The 15,833-nt window shown below is 48.0% G+C and overlaps 1 long non-coding RNA gene across 1 annotated transcript; it reads left to right on the top strand.

Annotated features, from left to right (window-relative positions):
- Nucleotides 1-5,057: 5,057 nt before the first annotated feature.
- LOC134518598 (uncharacterized) lies at nucleotides 5,058-10,385 on the top strand. Its single transcript, XR_010072003.1, has 3 exons — nucleotides 5,058-5,133; nucleotides 5,910-6,052; nucleotides 10,251-10,385. It is a non-coding gene; the product is annotated as an uncharacterized LOC134518598 (long non-coding RNA).
- The last annotated feature ends 5,448 nt before the right edge of the window (nucleotides 10,386-15,833 follow it).

Raw genomic sequence — 15,833 nt, 5'->3', positions numbered from 1 at the left:
GTAAGGAAATGATTTCCAATCTCTATTTGAATGTACTATAGCTTTGGGTGCCTTATCCTTCAGATATAGCTAGAAGTCTTGTTTGGCAAAGGTCCTTGTTGCACAGATAGGGGCTGGGGATGGAGGAAGAAGATGTAATGGAGTAGTATAGACATCCCTAAGGGTATGCAAGATCCAAAGCTGAAGAGAAGGCTCCGAAGTAAATTTTCTTTTGTTTTAATACACATTCTTATAATACAAATAGTGCTTCAGGTTTATTTTTCAAGATCATACCCTGGCTTGTGTATTTGGGAGTACAGTACTCAGACCAATTGCTCTCATTATCTGATGAATATAGAATCATAGGGTTGGAAGGGACCTCTGGAGATCATCTAGTCCAACCCCCAATGGGTTGGCTCTTCCCTTCCAGGCAAAATTATGGGAGTAATTAAAACTTCCTCAGTTTGCAAATGGGAAAGGTTTTGCAGCTTGCAAAACAGACGGGAACATTAACAGCAGTTACTGGAAGGAGAGCCAAGCAAATGAAGGAAATGCTTGCCTCCAAAACCGTCTTTCCAAAAGGATGCTTGAGCTAGCCTCCAAGAAAGCTATGGAAAGTTGCTGTGGTGTAGTTTGGTTGGGAATTAGGTTTCATAAAGGATTTGGGTTCAGGCTCGTAACTTCATTGAAAAATGGTCCTAGACTTGATGCTGACAGATTTTGCTAGCGGTACTCATGGGTTTTGTCTCAAACCAAGACTTGAAGCCATTATGCAAGCAGGAAAACATTGGAAGATCTGTCTCTTCTATGAGTTTTTCAACCACATCTGAGAACAGTGTTATGAGACTGGTCTGATTTGGGTTTCCACATGAAAATAGGAGTCAACTGATCCAGATTCAAGGCATCTCATCCAAACCGCAGCTCAGTTTTTAAGAGGGTTGGATTTGCAGCTCTAGTTTCAGTTCACTTATAATGGGAAAATGACTTTTATTTTGGATGACCCCCAGGAATTTCTCTATCTTGCAAACTGCCGATTTCCAGATTTGTGCGTAGCGTAGAGCAGGGGGGGAAACCTGACATCTTTTCAACTCCAATGTACATTTTGCCTAATCCAATTGCTTCTGCTTTCATCCGAGTCAAATTTACTTCTAGAGAAAAGTGGGAAAGGTTCCGTGTGTTCTTTGGAAATGCAAAGATATTTGTATATGAACAAAGATCATCTCCTTTGAACTCCCAAAGAAGCCCTCCACTCCCAACCCAAGGGTCCACACCACGCTGCAAACACCCGTCCTAGGGTGTAAGGACAATTTATTCCAACCCTGGTTCTCATTATCATTTTTAGCCACAGAAATTTCCCCCTGCTGCAAGAGTTATGGCCCGATCTAAAGAAAAGAAAATGTAATACTTACATAACTTCTTAACAACAGGTTTTTTGGTTGTTTACTTGGTGTTCTGTAGCATAAAAAAGATAAATCACTTGGGAAATGTTTGCTTTAATGCCCTTGTGGAACCATGCTCCTGTCCCTGGAAAAATCCAGAAGCAATTAATACGTGTTGCTCATTCACGAGTATGAGCAGGCTTATTTAACCAGCATGTCCAATATCGGTAGATGCTGCAAACATACGGTATTTCAGACTAGACAGATTTGACTTGTAAAACTTCAAAAAAAAAAAATAAATTGAAAAGCAACCTGAGGCTTGCTAGGGGGAAATTGCAGACTTTGAGCACGCATTGGGATTTTTTTTTTCTTTGTTTCTACAACAAACGGCAGCTTCTAATGCAAATATTCGAGACTCGTTGGTATTTATCATTACCTTATTGAAAGATCATCTTCTGGTCCTTGAAAAAAGCAGGAGGGGAAAAGGTTTCTGGTTTAAATCGGGGGTTCAAAGGGAGAAGTTTTTCACGGGAAGATGTGACAGTCTTTTTCCAGCAGAGAAAAGCAGGTCAGTTATCAGTCCTGGGCCCTTTTGCTCCAATATGGCACAAAGAGGTACCGTGAGCAAGGTTCTACCGAAAAAGCAGATGATGGGTAAGCCTGCATCACCCTTGCTGATGTGAATTCCTGACATAGTTTCCATAGCAGACTAGCTTGGGAGCATGAAAGAGCTGCCACCAGGGATGGAGAAAATGCCTTGCAGGCAGGCCGACCCTTCGGTGCATGCAAACATAAGGCAAGCATGGCCACGTCAGAGCAAGTCACCAGGCACATCACAAACCAGCCTGTTCAGACCTGGTCCTCAAGGGATTTTGCCCCAAGATGCTGCTAATGTGATAGATGGAGAAGAAAGTCTTCTCTGCTGTCCGTGGAAGGAAGTGGGTGGTTGTTTTGTCTTTAATATTTTCCACTAATTCCACTATTTTTAAAAAATTCTCCAACTGCCAGCCCCTCTTCTACTCTCTGCCCATCCTCTTTCCCTCGTAAGAATCTCAGTATATTCCAATTTGTCTCCTGGGCTTGCAAGAAGTTGGCACATCTTTCCACCCATCCCATTTTGGGTTTGGAAAACAGAAGATTGGTGAGATCCCTGCCCTTGGAAAGGGCAGCAGCTGGGCTGTGGCATCCCCATCCCACCAAAAAATATCTCCCAGGGTAGCAGGCACCTAAGTGTATTCTGTTGCATGGCAGCGGGGAAACACAAGCTGATGCTTATAGCTCTCCTCGAAGGCTGGGGTGAGGATTCATTGCAGCCATAGGAGCCGCTCCCTCCACGGGGAGGGCTGAGAGCCCCCTCCATGCCCCGGCACATGGAGAACTGGGGGATGAGATGAAATGTTTTTGATAGTGTGAGTGTAAATAGCTCCTGAGTCAGCTGCCCTGGGGGCTGCAGGCTGCTCCATCACTTGAGATCACTTGGCTCAGTGCTTGATGTGTACTTCCAAACGTAATTGCTAGCTCAGGGCTGGTTTATTGGGTTTTGCTGTGTGCCTTTGCCTGGCAGGGAGGATTAATTCTCTCTGCTGCAGGGGTCACTGGATGGGGCCATGCGGAATGTCTCCCGAGGACGAGGGTTCAGAAAGGCGCAGGGACATCAGACACCCATTTCCAACACGAAAGCAGAAAGGGAAATGAGTGCTTTATCCTGCTACACCCCTCATCTCCCCTCTGACTGCCACAAAAATTCGAATTTACGGAAATATGTAGATGCCTTTTGGCCTTCCAATGAACAAATCTACGGCCTCACAAAGGGAAAGTGCTCCTTCACATGCCCGTTTCGTGCTCCAGTTTATCCCATCCAACTGTATTTCAGTTGCAGCAACGGTCTCTCCTCTGACAAGGATTTAATATTAGGAGGATGTTGGCCCTAATTCAGCAAAGCACCAGGTCGTCGGCAGTGCTTATGCTTTCATGGCTTGCTCCCTTCTTAATACCGTATTGAGCATGGGCTCCTTGGGAGATGCATATTTGGAGCGAGGAGACAAGTCGGTTTTGTTCCTGTTTATTTTGTTTGCTGTCCAAATTAATACTAGGTTAAAGAAGGCCTGCTGATTAGCCATAACATCTCAGCAGTATCATTTGTTCTGCCACAGTCACGATGGGGGTCCTGGGGTGCTAAGGAAAGAAGACACCAACTCTGCCATGGAGATAGAGATGGCTTCCCTTCTTAAGGAAAGGGGTGTCAGCATTAAAGTGACCTTAAAAAAATGGACTCGCAGCTGGTGGCGTGGGTATCCCCAGCTGATGAGCGTGAGAAGGCTGAAAAGTAACTATGGGGAAAATGACAAATGAATTGGAGGTTTTGAGTTAAAGAAGGAGGTGCATGAATGCTGACGGTGTTTGTGAAACTAAGTGGAAGCATCTTCAGGTGTCCCTTTTCCATGGGAACGGAGTGGGACAGACTGGAGAGTGGCACCAGCTCTGCTTTTTGGGCATCAGGGCAGGGTCTGTCTGGCTGGCAAAGCGTTTATCTCCCCGGTCCTCAGGACCTGTGCTCCGTGAAGGGACGCAGATTAGGAATTTCACATAACCTTATCCAAGACTTCACATCAGTCATTCTGCTTTCTGCCCCAGGTCCTTCCGTGCCAAACTGAGGGGTCTCCTCCACTCCCCTCTCCCCAGCCTCTTGCCACCCAGCAGCACACAGGGAATAGCATCCTTGTTCCGCAATTAATGGGTGCTGCCCAGCGGCCTGCGTCTGGCCAAGCATGCTCCGCATGCCTCAGAAAAGAAAATGTTGAAAGCTCTTTCTTGTTTAATATATATCTTTATATATATATATACACACACACACATATATATGTAAAAATGATGTGTATGTATATATATAAAATATCTATAAAAGAAGCTTGTCTAGAACCGTAGTATGCAGCTTTTCTCTGTCAGCAGGCTTTCCACAAGGCTGGGCTTACACATGGGGACCAGATGTGGCCATCCAAAAAGGCTTGTTCACTTCTATACCTTCTCTTTTTTTATTTCCCCCTCCTACTTCAGTACAGCACGAGACACGTGGGCCAGCCACCCATCTGAGGCTAAGCGGAAACCAAGAGTGATTGCTCACAATGCCATAAATAGCTAAATAGCCATTTTCAATAGTAAATAGGGATATGTGAATTAAGAACTAACTCTCCAAGCAGCTTGTAGACATTCCAGTTTCTTGTTTTAATATCTTCATGTGGCTTTTTTCCCCTTTTCTTCGCTTCACTTGGTGGGAGGTGACACGTTAACAATGCTTCCCATGAGCGAGAGGCCCACGCTGGTTATCTAAAGCAGAATTTAAAAAAAAAAAAAAAAAAAAAAAAGCTAGGAGTCTTCAAAAGGAGCCTAGCAGAACTAGAGACCTCAGGCATCTTGGGAGCCATATATTCAGCTCTTTGAGGGGACCCTGAGAAATCCCATCCACACGATATTGGCAGTCGATGCAAGGATCGGGGGACGCGTTGCCAGCTTCGAGCCTTTGTATGAACTTCCAAAGCTTTCACGAGCTGTCTCAGCCAGCCACCCTTCTGCTTGACAGCAACGAAAGCCATACAGAAAGTCGAATTCCCGTCACAGGGAATGAAATTTTCTGACAATTTTCTGTTTGCTTTTGTTGCAGATCAGGAAGAAAAGTCAAAGTTTTTTCTACTGAGCAGAGGTTGTTGGGAAATGTAGAGTCGGAAACATGGGAGCGACCTTATTGAAGCGGGCCATTTGGTTTCAGTCTAAACACCAGGTAAAGTGATATAAAACACGGGTCTCAGAATGAAAGGAAAGGGTGGAATAACCAACATGAAAAAGCTGAAATGAAGCTTTTGGTTTCAAACTTAAATGTTTCTGAGATTTTGCTACGCAGCTCCTTCAAAATCAAAATTCTCCCCCAAGTCAAATGATTTTGGATAAATCAGAATTTACTGTGGAAAAACTGCTCTGGGAATTTTAGCGGGGACAGAGCTTGCTGTCGCGTCTGTGCTCATCTTGATAGTGCAGGGTTCATTAGCACATGCAAAACTTGGGATCTGGCTTTGAGGCTGGCCCTGCTTTGAGCAGGAGGTTGGAGCAGGAGACTTCTCGAGGTCCCTTCTCACCTTGGTGATGCCCACAGTCTTTGCCATGAAAAACGGTAACTTTGCTAAGAGATAATGGGGAAGGAAGGAGGGAAAGAGTGAGCAAGAGGGGAGAAAAAAGGCAAGATAGCAGAAGAACATGGTTCTCAAAGCCAGGCCTAGAAGGGAAAAAGCAGGAAGAGCACGTGTACCTTTCCAGGCTGCAAATTTAAAATTCTTTTCCTTCTTCTCTTCCAAAATATCCCCAAAGTCATCTCCTCCAGCCACCTTACAGACCTGATCTCAGTTCAGCTGTGGAGGAGCGGTTTTCCCAGGTGCATGAAGCATCTTTGGGAAGGTGATATCTCCAACTGCGGGGAGCATCCATTAATGGGGAAGGCGGGGGCGAGCTGGCTAGTTAAGCAGTAGGTCGAATGTCTTTAACTTTACCCACCTCGCTTTATAGAGTGGGGAGAAAATGGCAAGCAGAAATACCAAATCATACGGCAGAAGACACTGCGTGAATCAAGAGGGAGAAGCGGTCCTGGTTGGCGAGGCTCAGCACCCCGCGGCAGAGGGAGCACTCGACAGATTGAGAGGTTCAGTAAGGTAAGAAGGAGCATCTTGATTATCTGGTGCTGGCTCTCTCTGCAAATCTAGGAGCTGCATTAAGTCACTTGGTAATTCTTGGTTGCGCTGGTAGCTGTGCTGGTCTTCCTTGAACTTGGGCTGCTAAGGAAATGAGAGCCTACAGCCACCCCTGAGTGGATGGGACAGCGGCATAGGAGGGACAGTGGAACTAGTTCAGCCACAGCACCTTGAACGTCTGGTGTATTTTGGCTAAATAATTTTGGTACTAATGCGATGCAAGGTTGACGGTGCAAGTCCTGCTGCAGAGGGCTGTCTCCAAGGCCCACAGCGTGCTCGATAAATAGGTTGGACATTTGGTGTCGTAATTCCAACAGTGCTCGGTATTGGCTCAGATCCGCTTTATTCAAAGTCAGCGGGAAGTGCTGACGGCGAGCCAGCACGGCTCTTACAATCCCTTTCTCTCACTAATTACTTCTGGCTGCCGTGGAAGCCCCAAGGACTTCAAAGGGATGACACTGGATTTGCATGAGGCTGTCTCTCTGGATCTTCCACCCCAGTTTCTCAACCCATGGTGGTCCATAAGGCTTCAGAAGGGGACCCACTAAACAACTGCAGAAAACATTAAAATATATTTTGCGTTCCCACAAATGTGCGTTCCCACACAGACAAAGGCAAGGAAAATGGAGAGAAATCAAAGCGCTAAATGAACAATTGAAATGCAGCTTTTTTTTTTTTTTTCCTCTTTTTGGCTGTAAATGAAAAAGCATCTGCACAAGATGGAGTTGGGTTCTCCAAAAGGCGAAATGGTTCTTAAATAAAATGCACGGAAGCACAAACTCTGCCCCGCATCAAGACCGCTATGGGATGCTGCAGAGGTGGTCCAAAGCCCAGGGCACCATCCTTTGGGGCAAGTCCAAGTCCATCTCATTGATGTCTTGGTGTTTTTAACATCTTGTTCTTAACTAGCTGCACATCGTCCCTCAGGACAAATGCTGCATACACCCTTCTGGCAATGTCTTAGGACCATGTAGCCTTCCTAGCTCTCTGTTAATGCAAGAACCAAAGATAGACTGATGCAAGCAGATTTATTTTGTTTCTTAATATTATTAATGAGTCTGCAAGGAGCTTCATACACCTCACACCTAAGCAATTGCATCCCCGGCACTTTGCCGCTCAGGGGCTAAATTTTGAAGCAAAACATTGATGCGTCAACTTTGCTGCAGTGATATTGCTTTCCCTTGGGTGGGGATGTGCCCTGCTTTTCTACGAAGGAGGAGACAAACCCCGAGGCGAAGCAATCTGTGGCATCCATGGCCATGCCAGGACACCCACCAAATCAGTGCAAATCCTTCCCCCTCTCTCAGTGGCTGGGTCAAAGAGGAGAACCTCTGCTCCAGGCTGAGCAGAAAGAGCAGTTTTTGGTCTCAGTGGATGTTTGAAGGTGATTCCTTTGCCAGGGACAGTGATGCCAGCTCAGGGGGATGGGGGAAGGTAGGCTAGGAAGGGATGTTCTCCACATCCCATGGAGGGGCAGCAAAACATGGCACTGAAACCACAGCAGAATGTGTCGTAGGCTTTTATTTCTTTTACAGAGCATTTCCCACCTTCTCGGGCCCTTTTGGGTTGGAAAAGTGCTATAATCAGAGGGTTTCTGTAATAAAGGCTGTTGGAGACATCTCCAGCACCACTGCATATCCTAAAAGAAAAGGAAAGATGGATTATTTTTTTTTTCACTAGACATAATCAACCCATGGCTCTTCTGGGCAATTTCCTGCAGTGGGGAGCAAGGGGAGTGGGGGGCTCTTTATCCCCAGAGCCTCCATCAGCCCCACTCCCTGGGGGGCCCTTTGCCACAGGAAGGTTCAGCCCTTGGGACACAGTGGTGGCTCTTTCCACCTGGCAAGGGTCCCTGAGCCCTGGAGGATTTTCCAGGGCATGACACTTGAAAAAAAAATCCCAGGGCTGGATTAACCTTATCCAATGTGGAGACGCTTTATAAGCAGTTTTCATAAAACAGGGAAGTTTTATAACGAGTTAACAAGCTGATGGGACAGCTCTGGATGAAGCAAACAATTAGCATCATCAGACAAATTTCAGTGATTTTGGCCAGGCTCTTCTCCCGGCCAAAACCAGGTTGGCTCCGTTTGCTCCACTCCTGGTTTTCAGCCGTTTCAATGAAGGGAGAAACAGAGGTTTCCACTCAACCATTAAGAAAGCGGTCATTTCAAAACAGCCAGGCAGATCTGACCGTGCTCATTTGAAAGGGCTTTTAGTAACCTTCAGAGACTGGCAATTCGGGTGGTAAACCCACTTTATGATCTGTTATTACCTGTGCTCTGCTCAGAGGCAGCAAAACTCATTATGGGCGTAAATGGCTAGAGCGCTCCTGTGTACCCGCGCAGGCAACATTTAATGCTCTCCCTTTTCCGGCTTCTTAGCGATAAAAATACATTACCAGTAAAAAACAAAAGCCGTAGAGTTAGCTGCTGGTTTGCTTAGTGGTCAGGCTTCTGTGCTTTAGGTTTTATTTTGCTGCTGACGTCCCATGGATGACTGTAGAAAATGTGCTTAGTTTTTAGGAAGTCAGCCAGTATGGTATGCTTTCTGGTTTTTATTTAACTGCACATTAAATGTTCCCCTTTGCCCCAAGTTTTATTAAGGAGAAATTAAAGAGAGCCTTGTTAAGCTGGAAACACGGAAGGAAAACAGTCCATCCTGTTGGGCCAAAGAAACAGCCTCAGGATCAACCCTACAATATTAGCCCAGTTCTCCAGACCTGATATAATTATGAGCATCGCAGTCTGCAAAGGGCAGACGTTCCTCTTGTAGAAAACTGGGGAGAAACTAAGGCTGAAAGGGACCTTGGAATTCATCAAAACTCACAGCTGGTGGATGTCGGTGCAAGGTGATCATGTTGGCTGATGGATACCCCTCAGTGGCCCTGTGCGCAGCCTCTCCCTGCTATTACAACATTTACCCTCAAATAGAAAATGTTTCGTATCTCTGGCAAGCAGAAATATCAAAATCTGCCAACGTCCCAGACAGCTTTCTTGGCTGTGGGGTATCACTCCTGAAAAGCTCAAGAATCTGGTCCTGTGGAGGAGGCCTTCGAGAAATGATGCACCAGAGGGTTTCCAATGGGCTCACAGGTCCATTGGCATGTGGTACGGTTGTCCTGAGTGTTGGGGCACACTCACATTCCCCGTTGACTTTGCTTCTCCCATCTCACCCACTGTTTTGGCTCAACACCATGGTACGGCCAAAGGGCCACGCATTGAGTTTGGGCTTGAAGGTGCACACTAGCACCGTAACGCACCATCACCTCCAGATGCTTCAAAAACCTGTTTCTGGTTTTTGGATCACGTTACGTCTCAGACAAAGCCACGGGATCTGGCTGGTGCTCTAGGAAAATGCAAAAATCTGTTGCTCTTGGTGGTTTTTCTCCACACCCAACCTGTGCTGGAGATTCTGTGCAGAAGGAAAAGGCGTGGATTAACTTGATATTAACTCATACCGAGAGCACCATCTGGTGGGCTATGGGGCCAGATAACGTGGGCAGTTGGAGCCGAGGATGGGCTTGGGGCCTGAAAGCAACCCAGAAGTGCATCTGGACAGGGCCGTCAAGTGGCTGTAGTCCACCTGGTCCGGCTTCCCACAGACACCACCTGGCAGCCTCAAGGAGAAGGTGGAAATAATCCCCAAGGCAGCTATTAGGGAATAACATTTTCTCCTGCCTTTAGACGGACGGAGCTTGATGTGCTCCTTGAAGTGTGGAGAAATCCCTAACTGGGATGACGTAGCTCCTACCTTTAAATATCCACCCTTTCTTTGAACATGGATGAAATCTAAACATCTGTTATATTGTGGCAATGAGTTCCACTGGTTTGTGATTTTATTTATATACATATATATATGAATATACGCATTTCTCTTCCATATATATAAATATATATCCATTTTAGGTTGGCTGATATTCAACATTATCATCTCTAGCCTTTTTCTGTGACTTACCAGAGCCTGAGTTACTCGGACCAGCCACAATATTGCTGGTCCTCATGGTTTTGTCCAGAGCCTTCTGGCAGCCCGTTAACTTTTGCAAAGACCCTCCATTTGCGGTGCTGAACAAAACCTAGAAAAGGTGACCTTCAAAAAGCAGACGAACCCCATGCAAATCATACACCATTGCTAAAACCTCAATCTTTTCATTGACCCTTAGGCATAACCCCTGAGCTCCACGTGCTTTGGGGTGGGAGACATCCTCCCAGGATGACACATGGCTTTTGCCAGGCAGCTGATCCTCCTTCTGCCTGTATGAAAGCAAGTCAAAGATGGTCCTTAACGTTGAAGCTCCTTTCCCTGTTTGCTTCTGGCCATGGGTCTGACCAAGACGTCCCTCCTTTACTGCATCCAGCATGACGAGGGACGAACTATCCCAGGTATTTTTTTATGCTATTATCATATAAATGTTGATCCATCCAAGTGTTTCTTGTACGCAAGCTGTCAGGGAACATGCCTTTCTATGTGCTTGCGCAATTTGGTACAAACTGGGGACCTCAGCTTTAGGGGGGCACTTGAGCAGGGCTGCAATATGAAGAGTACAGTAACAATAAAGATTTTTGTGAGGTCTGGAGCTGCTGTCAGCCCCGGGGGGGGAAGCTCTTGCATCTCTGAGCTGAGCTCCTATCCCGACTCAGTCCATCTGATTTCCATTAAAATATCTTCCGAGCAGAGGTGAAAACAATCAGACTCACTAAACAATTTTAGCCTGGCCTCAGCTTTCTGCTTCCCTTGCGCGTGGGGTGCCTTGTTGGGCTGGCAGTGACGGGTGGCTGATGGCAGGTTTATTTAGAAAACAAGCAAAGGCATTTGCCATGGTCTGCTCTGCCTGTGCTCCTGCACCTCCAAGCGACGACGTTGGCAGAACAGTCTGGAGACATAAGTGAATATAACCCATGAATTTGTTATATCTTAATGGGATGGCGTTGCTGCGGACGCACTGTGACTGTCTCTGGGGCTCTGCAGAACAAGTCGAGTGATGTTGTGTAACGAGCTTACAGTGAATTTTATTGTCACTACTTGTTGTGTTTCTACACAGTCATCACATACTGTATAGAATTATAATTCGTGTGAATTATTCAATAACAGAGGTAGCTCATGGTATTTTATCCTGAGCGTCAGTTCTGGTTTTTGTTGCAATGAAATTAGATCAAATATAAAGAGAAAAATCTGTACCAAGGGAGTTTGCAGCTGTGCCTCTCCAGGATGCTTTTCCATCGGTTCTCTGTGCTGGTCGGTTCCCAGGGCTTGCTGTTCCATCCTCTGTTTGTGTCCTTCTCGGTACTTACTGCTCTTCTCTTGGCTGAGGCAGCATGGGACCGGTTCCCACATTTTCTCAAAAGAAAAATCTCATAAGAAAACACATGAGATTTTTCTCATAGTTTTCATAGCGTAGCAGGTGGAAACGTGCAAGCAGTGTGGAAAAAGAGCCAGCTGGGTGGACCCAGCTCTGTTGTCAAAGTGTCAAAAGATAGTGAGTAGAAACTCCTACTGCTGCTCTTCTTGAGTAAACACTCCCAAGGGCTTTGCTGCCGACAGCAAACAAGTCAGGCTGGAGAAGCACTTGTTAGTGGGAGCCTCAGGCAGGTTTCCCAACCTGAGGTAGATGTGGGTTTTCCCCTTTGGGTTGAGAGTCATGGGAAGTGCTAAAAGTGCCTCACGGAGACCTTCATGTCTTTCCCCTCTTGCAGGCAAGGACTTGGTGGAGTCCCAATCCCTCGCACAACCTCCCCTTGGGGTTGTTTCTCCAAGAGGGAGTGACTATGTAAACTTTTTCTCGCAGGTGTACCGAGGCCCTCTTTAGGACAGGGGCAAATCTGTGCCTCTCCTCCTTTTCCCCTGGCCCATGCCAATGTGCTTGGGCTGCCATCGCTGTTGTAGTCGCTCAGGCCTCAACGGCCGTGCAAAAGCTCCATGTGCATCGTGCCATCATCATGTTTTCCCGGTGCCAAGACCCTGTTAAGGTAAACCCTCCCAATGCAGCTACTCTGCTGCAGATGCTGACCATGCACGCTTGCCGCAGCAGGGCGTAGACCCCAGCGCGTGTTGAAAAACGAACGGAAGAAATCAGAGTCGTGCTCCACACCAGTATCTTGTCCACAGCCCCTTGTTTTCCTCCATGCCAACAGCTTGGCATCATCAGAGGCACACGTGGGAAAAGGCATGTCTTGGTTAGAACCTCTGGCTATGGATGCAAACCGGTTGCAGCTGAAGCGGGCTTTGACTTGTGGTGGTGCGCGTGTGCAACGCTGCCCCGGCAGCTACTCACCATCCTCACGGAGGAAACGAGGAGCGTGACCACAACATGCCTGCGCTGCAATTTAACGAGCCAAAATAGTAAAAATCCCTCATGCAGATGAGTTTTTCCCCGTGACGTTTCCCTTCCCGCCCCGCCTCGTCCCGCCGTCTCCTGCCCTTTTCTGTGGGCTCTGAATCGCAGCACCTGCTTGCTTCAGCTGCTGTGATTAAAACTGGGAAAGAAAATGATCAGTGGGGCTTGCTTTCTTCTCCCCAAACAATACCCAAAATCTCCCCAAACTGGCACGCTCTGCACAAAAACCTCCGCATTAATAAGCGCGCCTTTGGACCCTAAGAAATGCCTTTTGTGTGGCGTTCTCCCTGCATTTTAATAAGCCTGGCTTTTTACAAAGACACTCCCCGCCCCCCCCTCCAAAAAAAAAAAAAAAAAAGAGAGAGAAACAGACACACGCACAATGCCAAATTTCATTAGGCTCTAATCTCCTTTCTGACGAATACGCTCCTACGGATCTCTAAGCCCTTTCAACCCAGCAATGCCTTTTTTTTTTTTTTTTAATCTTGTTGTTGTTTTGTTCCCCACCTAAATCAGAATTGTCCCGGGCGAGGAGACCCTGGCGCAAAACGCTGGGTACCAGCATTAAGCTCAGCGATGCTGAAATGGATAACACCACTTTTTTCTTTTTTTTTTTTTCCCCCCCTTTCGTAAGGGTGTGAAGTTGTTAACGAGGTGTCCCACGCAGTAGAAACCCAGCAAATCCTTTGATTAAAACCAGCCCAAGTGGCAGAGGCTGAATTATTTGTGCTTGGTCCCTTTGAGGGGTGGTAGTGGCAGCGGTTGGGACGAGAGGAGAAAAAGATGAGAAATAACATACGCTGGGCAGCGGGTTCGCTTAATTTAGCAGTGCAGTTTAAGAGAATGTCAAGAAAAGGGAGGGGGTTGTTAAACGGCATCAGTGCTTGATACTGTATAGAGATGCTGGCAGGAGGATTTGCTTTGAAACGCAGCATTTTTTTGGCGGGGGCAAACTGTTAACGGAATACCTCAGGTTGGCATGGTGGCAGCAGGGCTGTGCTGCTTTCTGGCGGGATGGATTTTCTGTCGGGATGGAGGGAGATCAGGGTATTAATCCCTGCATCCGTATGTGACCTTAAGTGGTATCTCCTCCCTTGCTGTGGGGTGAGATGTACAGCCAGGGCTTGGTCCTATGCAGTCCCGTGGTGGGGCCGATGTGAATTCCCTCAGGAATTTGCCCCCGATGGCACTCGGGGTGCCACCTTTGGGCTCAGGTCCTCAGAGCTAAGGGTTTAGCTTTCTGTTCTCTTCTATTTCTGTTCCCAAAGCCCACGTTTCCCCGGGCTCTGAAGACTTTGGCTGTAGGGTCCCATACCTACAGTCGCACCAAGGAGCGCCGAGCTTTCCCTTGCTCTCTGCTTTGCATTTACCCACCTGCACAGTGCAAGCTCTTGAACTCTATTTTATTCTCGTTTTGATCGATGGAAATACGGGTCCATCACACGTGTATAGGAACTGCAAACAAGGGATGAGCATGCTTGGACTACCGAGGAGCGGAACCCAGGCCAAAAAAAAAAAGGAATTGTGATGGAAGAAGCAAAACACCCGATTCAAACTATCCAGCGCTGCATTGCCGGAGGAGTTCACGTTTTTGGCTGGCAGCCCACCGGAGCATTCCTGGCATAGCTGCTCTGGCCCCGGGGGGTATTTAGTTGCTTTTTGGGTCCAAGCATTTTGGCTGGCTGTGCCGGACTCCTCCTGCTTGCAGGGTCCAGCGGGGGGGGATGTGAAGCCGGGTCGTGGGTGTCTGGGCACTCTGGTGGGAGTTCGAGATGCTGTGGCTTTGGGATCTTGAAGGCTGCTGAAGACTCAGGGCCCTGTCCTGAAGCAAATGCCACCCGGGCACCTCAGAGCAGGCAGAGCATCACGTCCCCTGCAGCAGCTGCCAGCCTGAGACCGTCCACGGGGATGGAACCAGGGGAAGGAGCTAGCAATGACCAGCTGTCCAATGGGAGCAGCCAGGAAGGGAAAAAAACAACCCAGCCTCTATTTTTCTTGCCTTTGGCTGTCAAGCCTCAAACACTCTTTGCAAGTTTCCAAGCCTCAGCGGAGTCCCGGTGGGTGCTGGCAGCTGCCTGTGCCCCCCACCCCGCTGCATGTCAGGCTGACAAAAGCTTTTGCGGGGAGCAGCGAAGGGCACGAAAGCAGATGGCAACTCATCCGGCTGCCGCAGCCCCGTCCCTCCTGTGGGCATTTGGGCGTAGTCCTGGCGTCCCCCTGGCTCCATCCCCGGTGGCTCAGCTCCGTGTGGAAAATACGGCATGCAAAGGCTGTCGAGCCAGCCTTCTCTGGCGGCCAGCCGTCAAAAAAAGCAGCCCCCTGGCCAGGGGAGGGCAGGAAACATTGCAGCTCCAACCCCACCCACCCCCTTCCCCGGGCAGGGCCAGCGTCTGAGCTCCCCAGGGTTTGGCGGAAAATGGTTTTTTCATGCCCTGCAAAAATGCTGTAATTGCAGACAGTTTGGCCGGCCCACGAGGAATTCGGTTGGTAAAATACCCACGACCTCTCTCCCATCCAAAACGAGAGCAAAGGCGGGTCGAGGACGCATGCTGCATCGGTGGCCGGCATGGCCGCAAGGGGCCTGAGCCACGCTGGGGACAGTCACCGACTGCCTGACAAGCCGGGCAGCCGAGGTGGCAGCAGGACGGGTGCCTTTGCTGTGGAGGTTAAAGCACATCTGTAGCTCCATGGGGGCTTTAAACGGAGCCAAAAGCTGTTCAGAGACAGACACTGGTCACTCCTCGCTCTGTCAGCATTATTCTTCTAATCAGAGAGCTGTGGGGTGTAAAAAAAAAACCCAAACAAAACCTGGCTTTTTGCAATGCTTGGGAAAACAACCCTCATAGATTCGCACTTTGGGAAGAGACCGCCTGCACGCGGGAGGAGGATGGCCAAGCTCCCCACCACCCCACTGGTGCTCCTCCAGCCCTAATGGAGAGGTGCAGCAAGGCTCTACCCAACCCCGAGTTATTTTTAGCATTGATTTATTTACATAAAAAAACCCCAAAACAAAAGATTAAAAACCTAACTAGGGCTGTGAGATTCCCCTGTCCTTGGGGGACGGGTTTGGAGGAGAAGCGTGGGGTCCTGCACCTCTTTGTGCCTCCCTGTCCATGTCCGGAGGATGCTCCTAGCCGTTCGGCGGGCGGGGAACACAGCTGCAGCTCTGCGAGGTCTTCCCGGCGGACGCTTTTTGACTATGTAGAGAAAAATTGGGAAAAATATCTTCAAGTATTTTGGAGTGGGAACTCTTTTTTTGGGAGTTTCATTGGTGCAGTAAATATTTGGTCACCTAAGAGATTTCCTGCACATCGTTTGTCTTCTGATTGAATAGTCTGGCTTCGTTCCATAGCTGTTAGCGCATGCAGCCAGTTTTCCCTTCTGGGTCAAAAAGGAGCAAAACCAGCCACA

The sequence above is a fragment of the Chroicocephalus ridibundus genome, chromosome 7 (assembly GCF_963924245.1).
Source record: "Chroicocephalus ridibundus chromosome 7, bChrRid1.1, whole genome shotgun sequence".
Lineage (NCBI taxonomy): Eukaryota > Metazoa > Chordata > Aves > Charadriiformes > Laridae > Chroicocephalus > Chroicocephalus ridibundus.
This window is presented reverse-complemented; position numbering and strand designations above follow the sequence as displayed.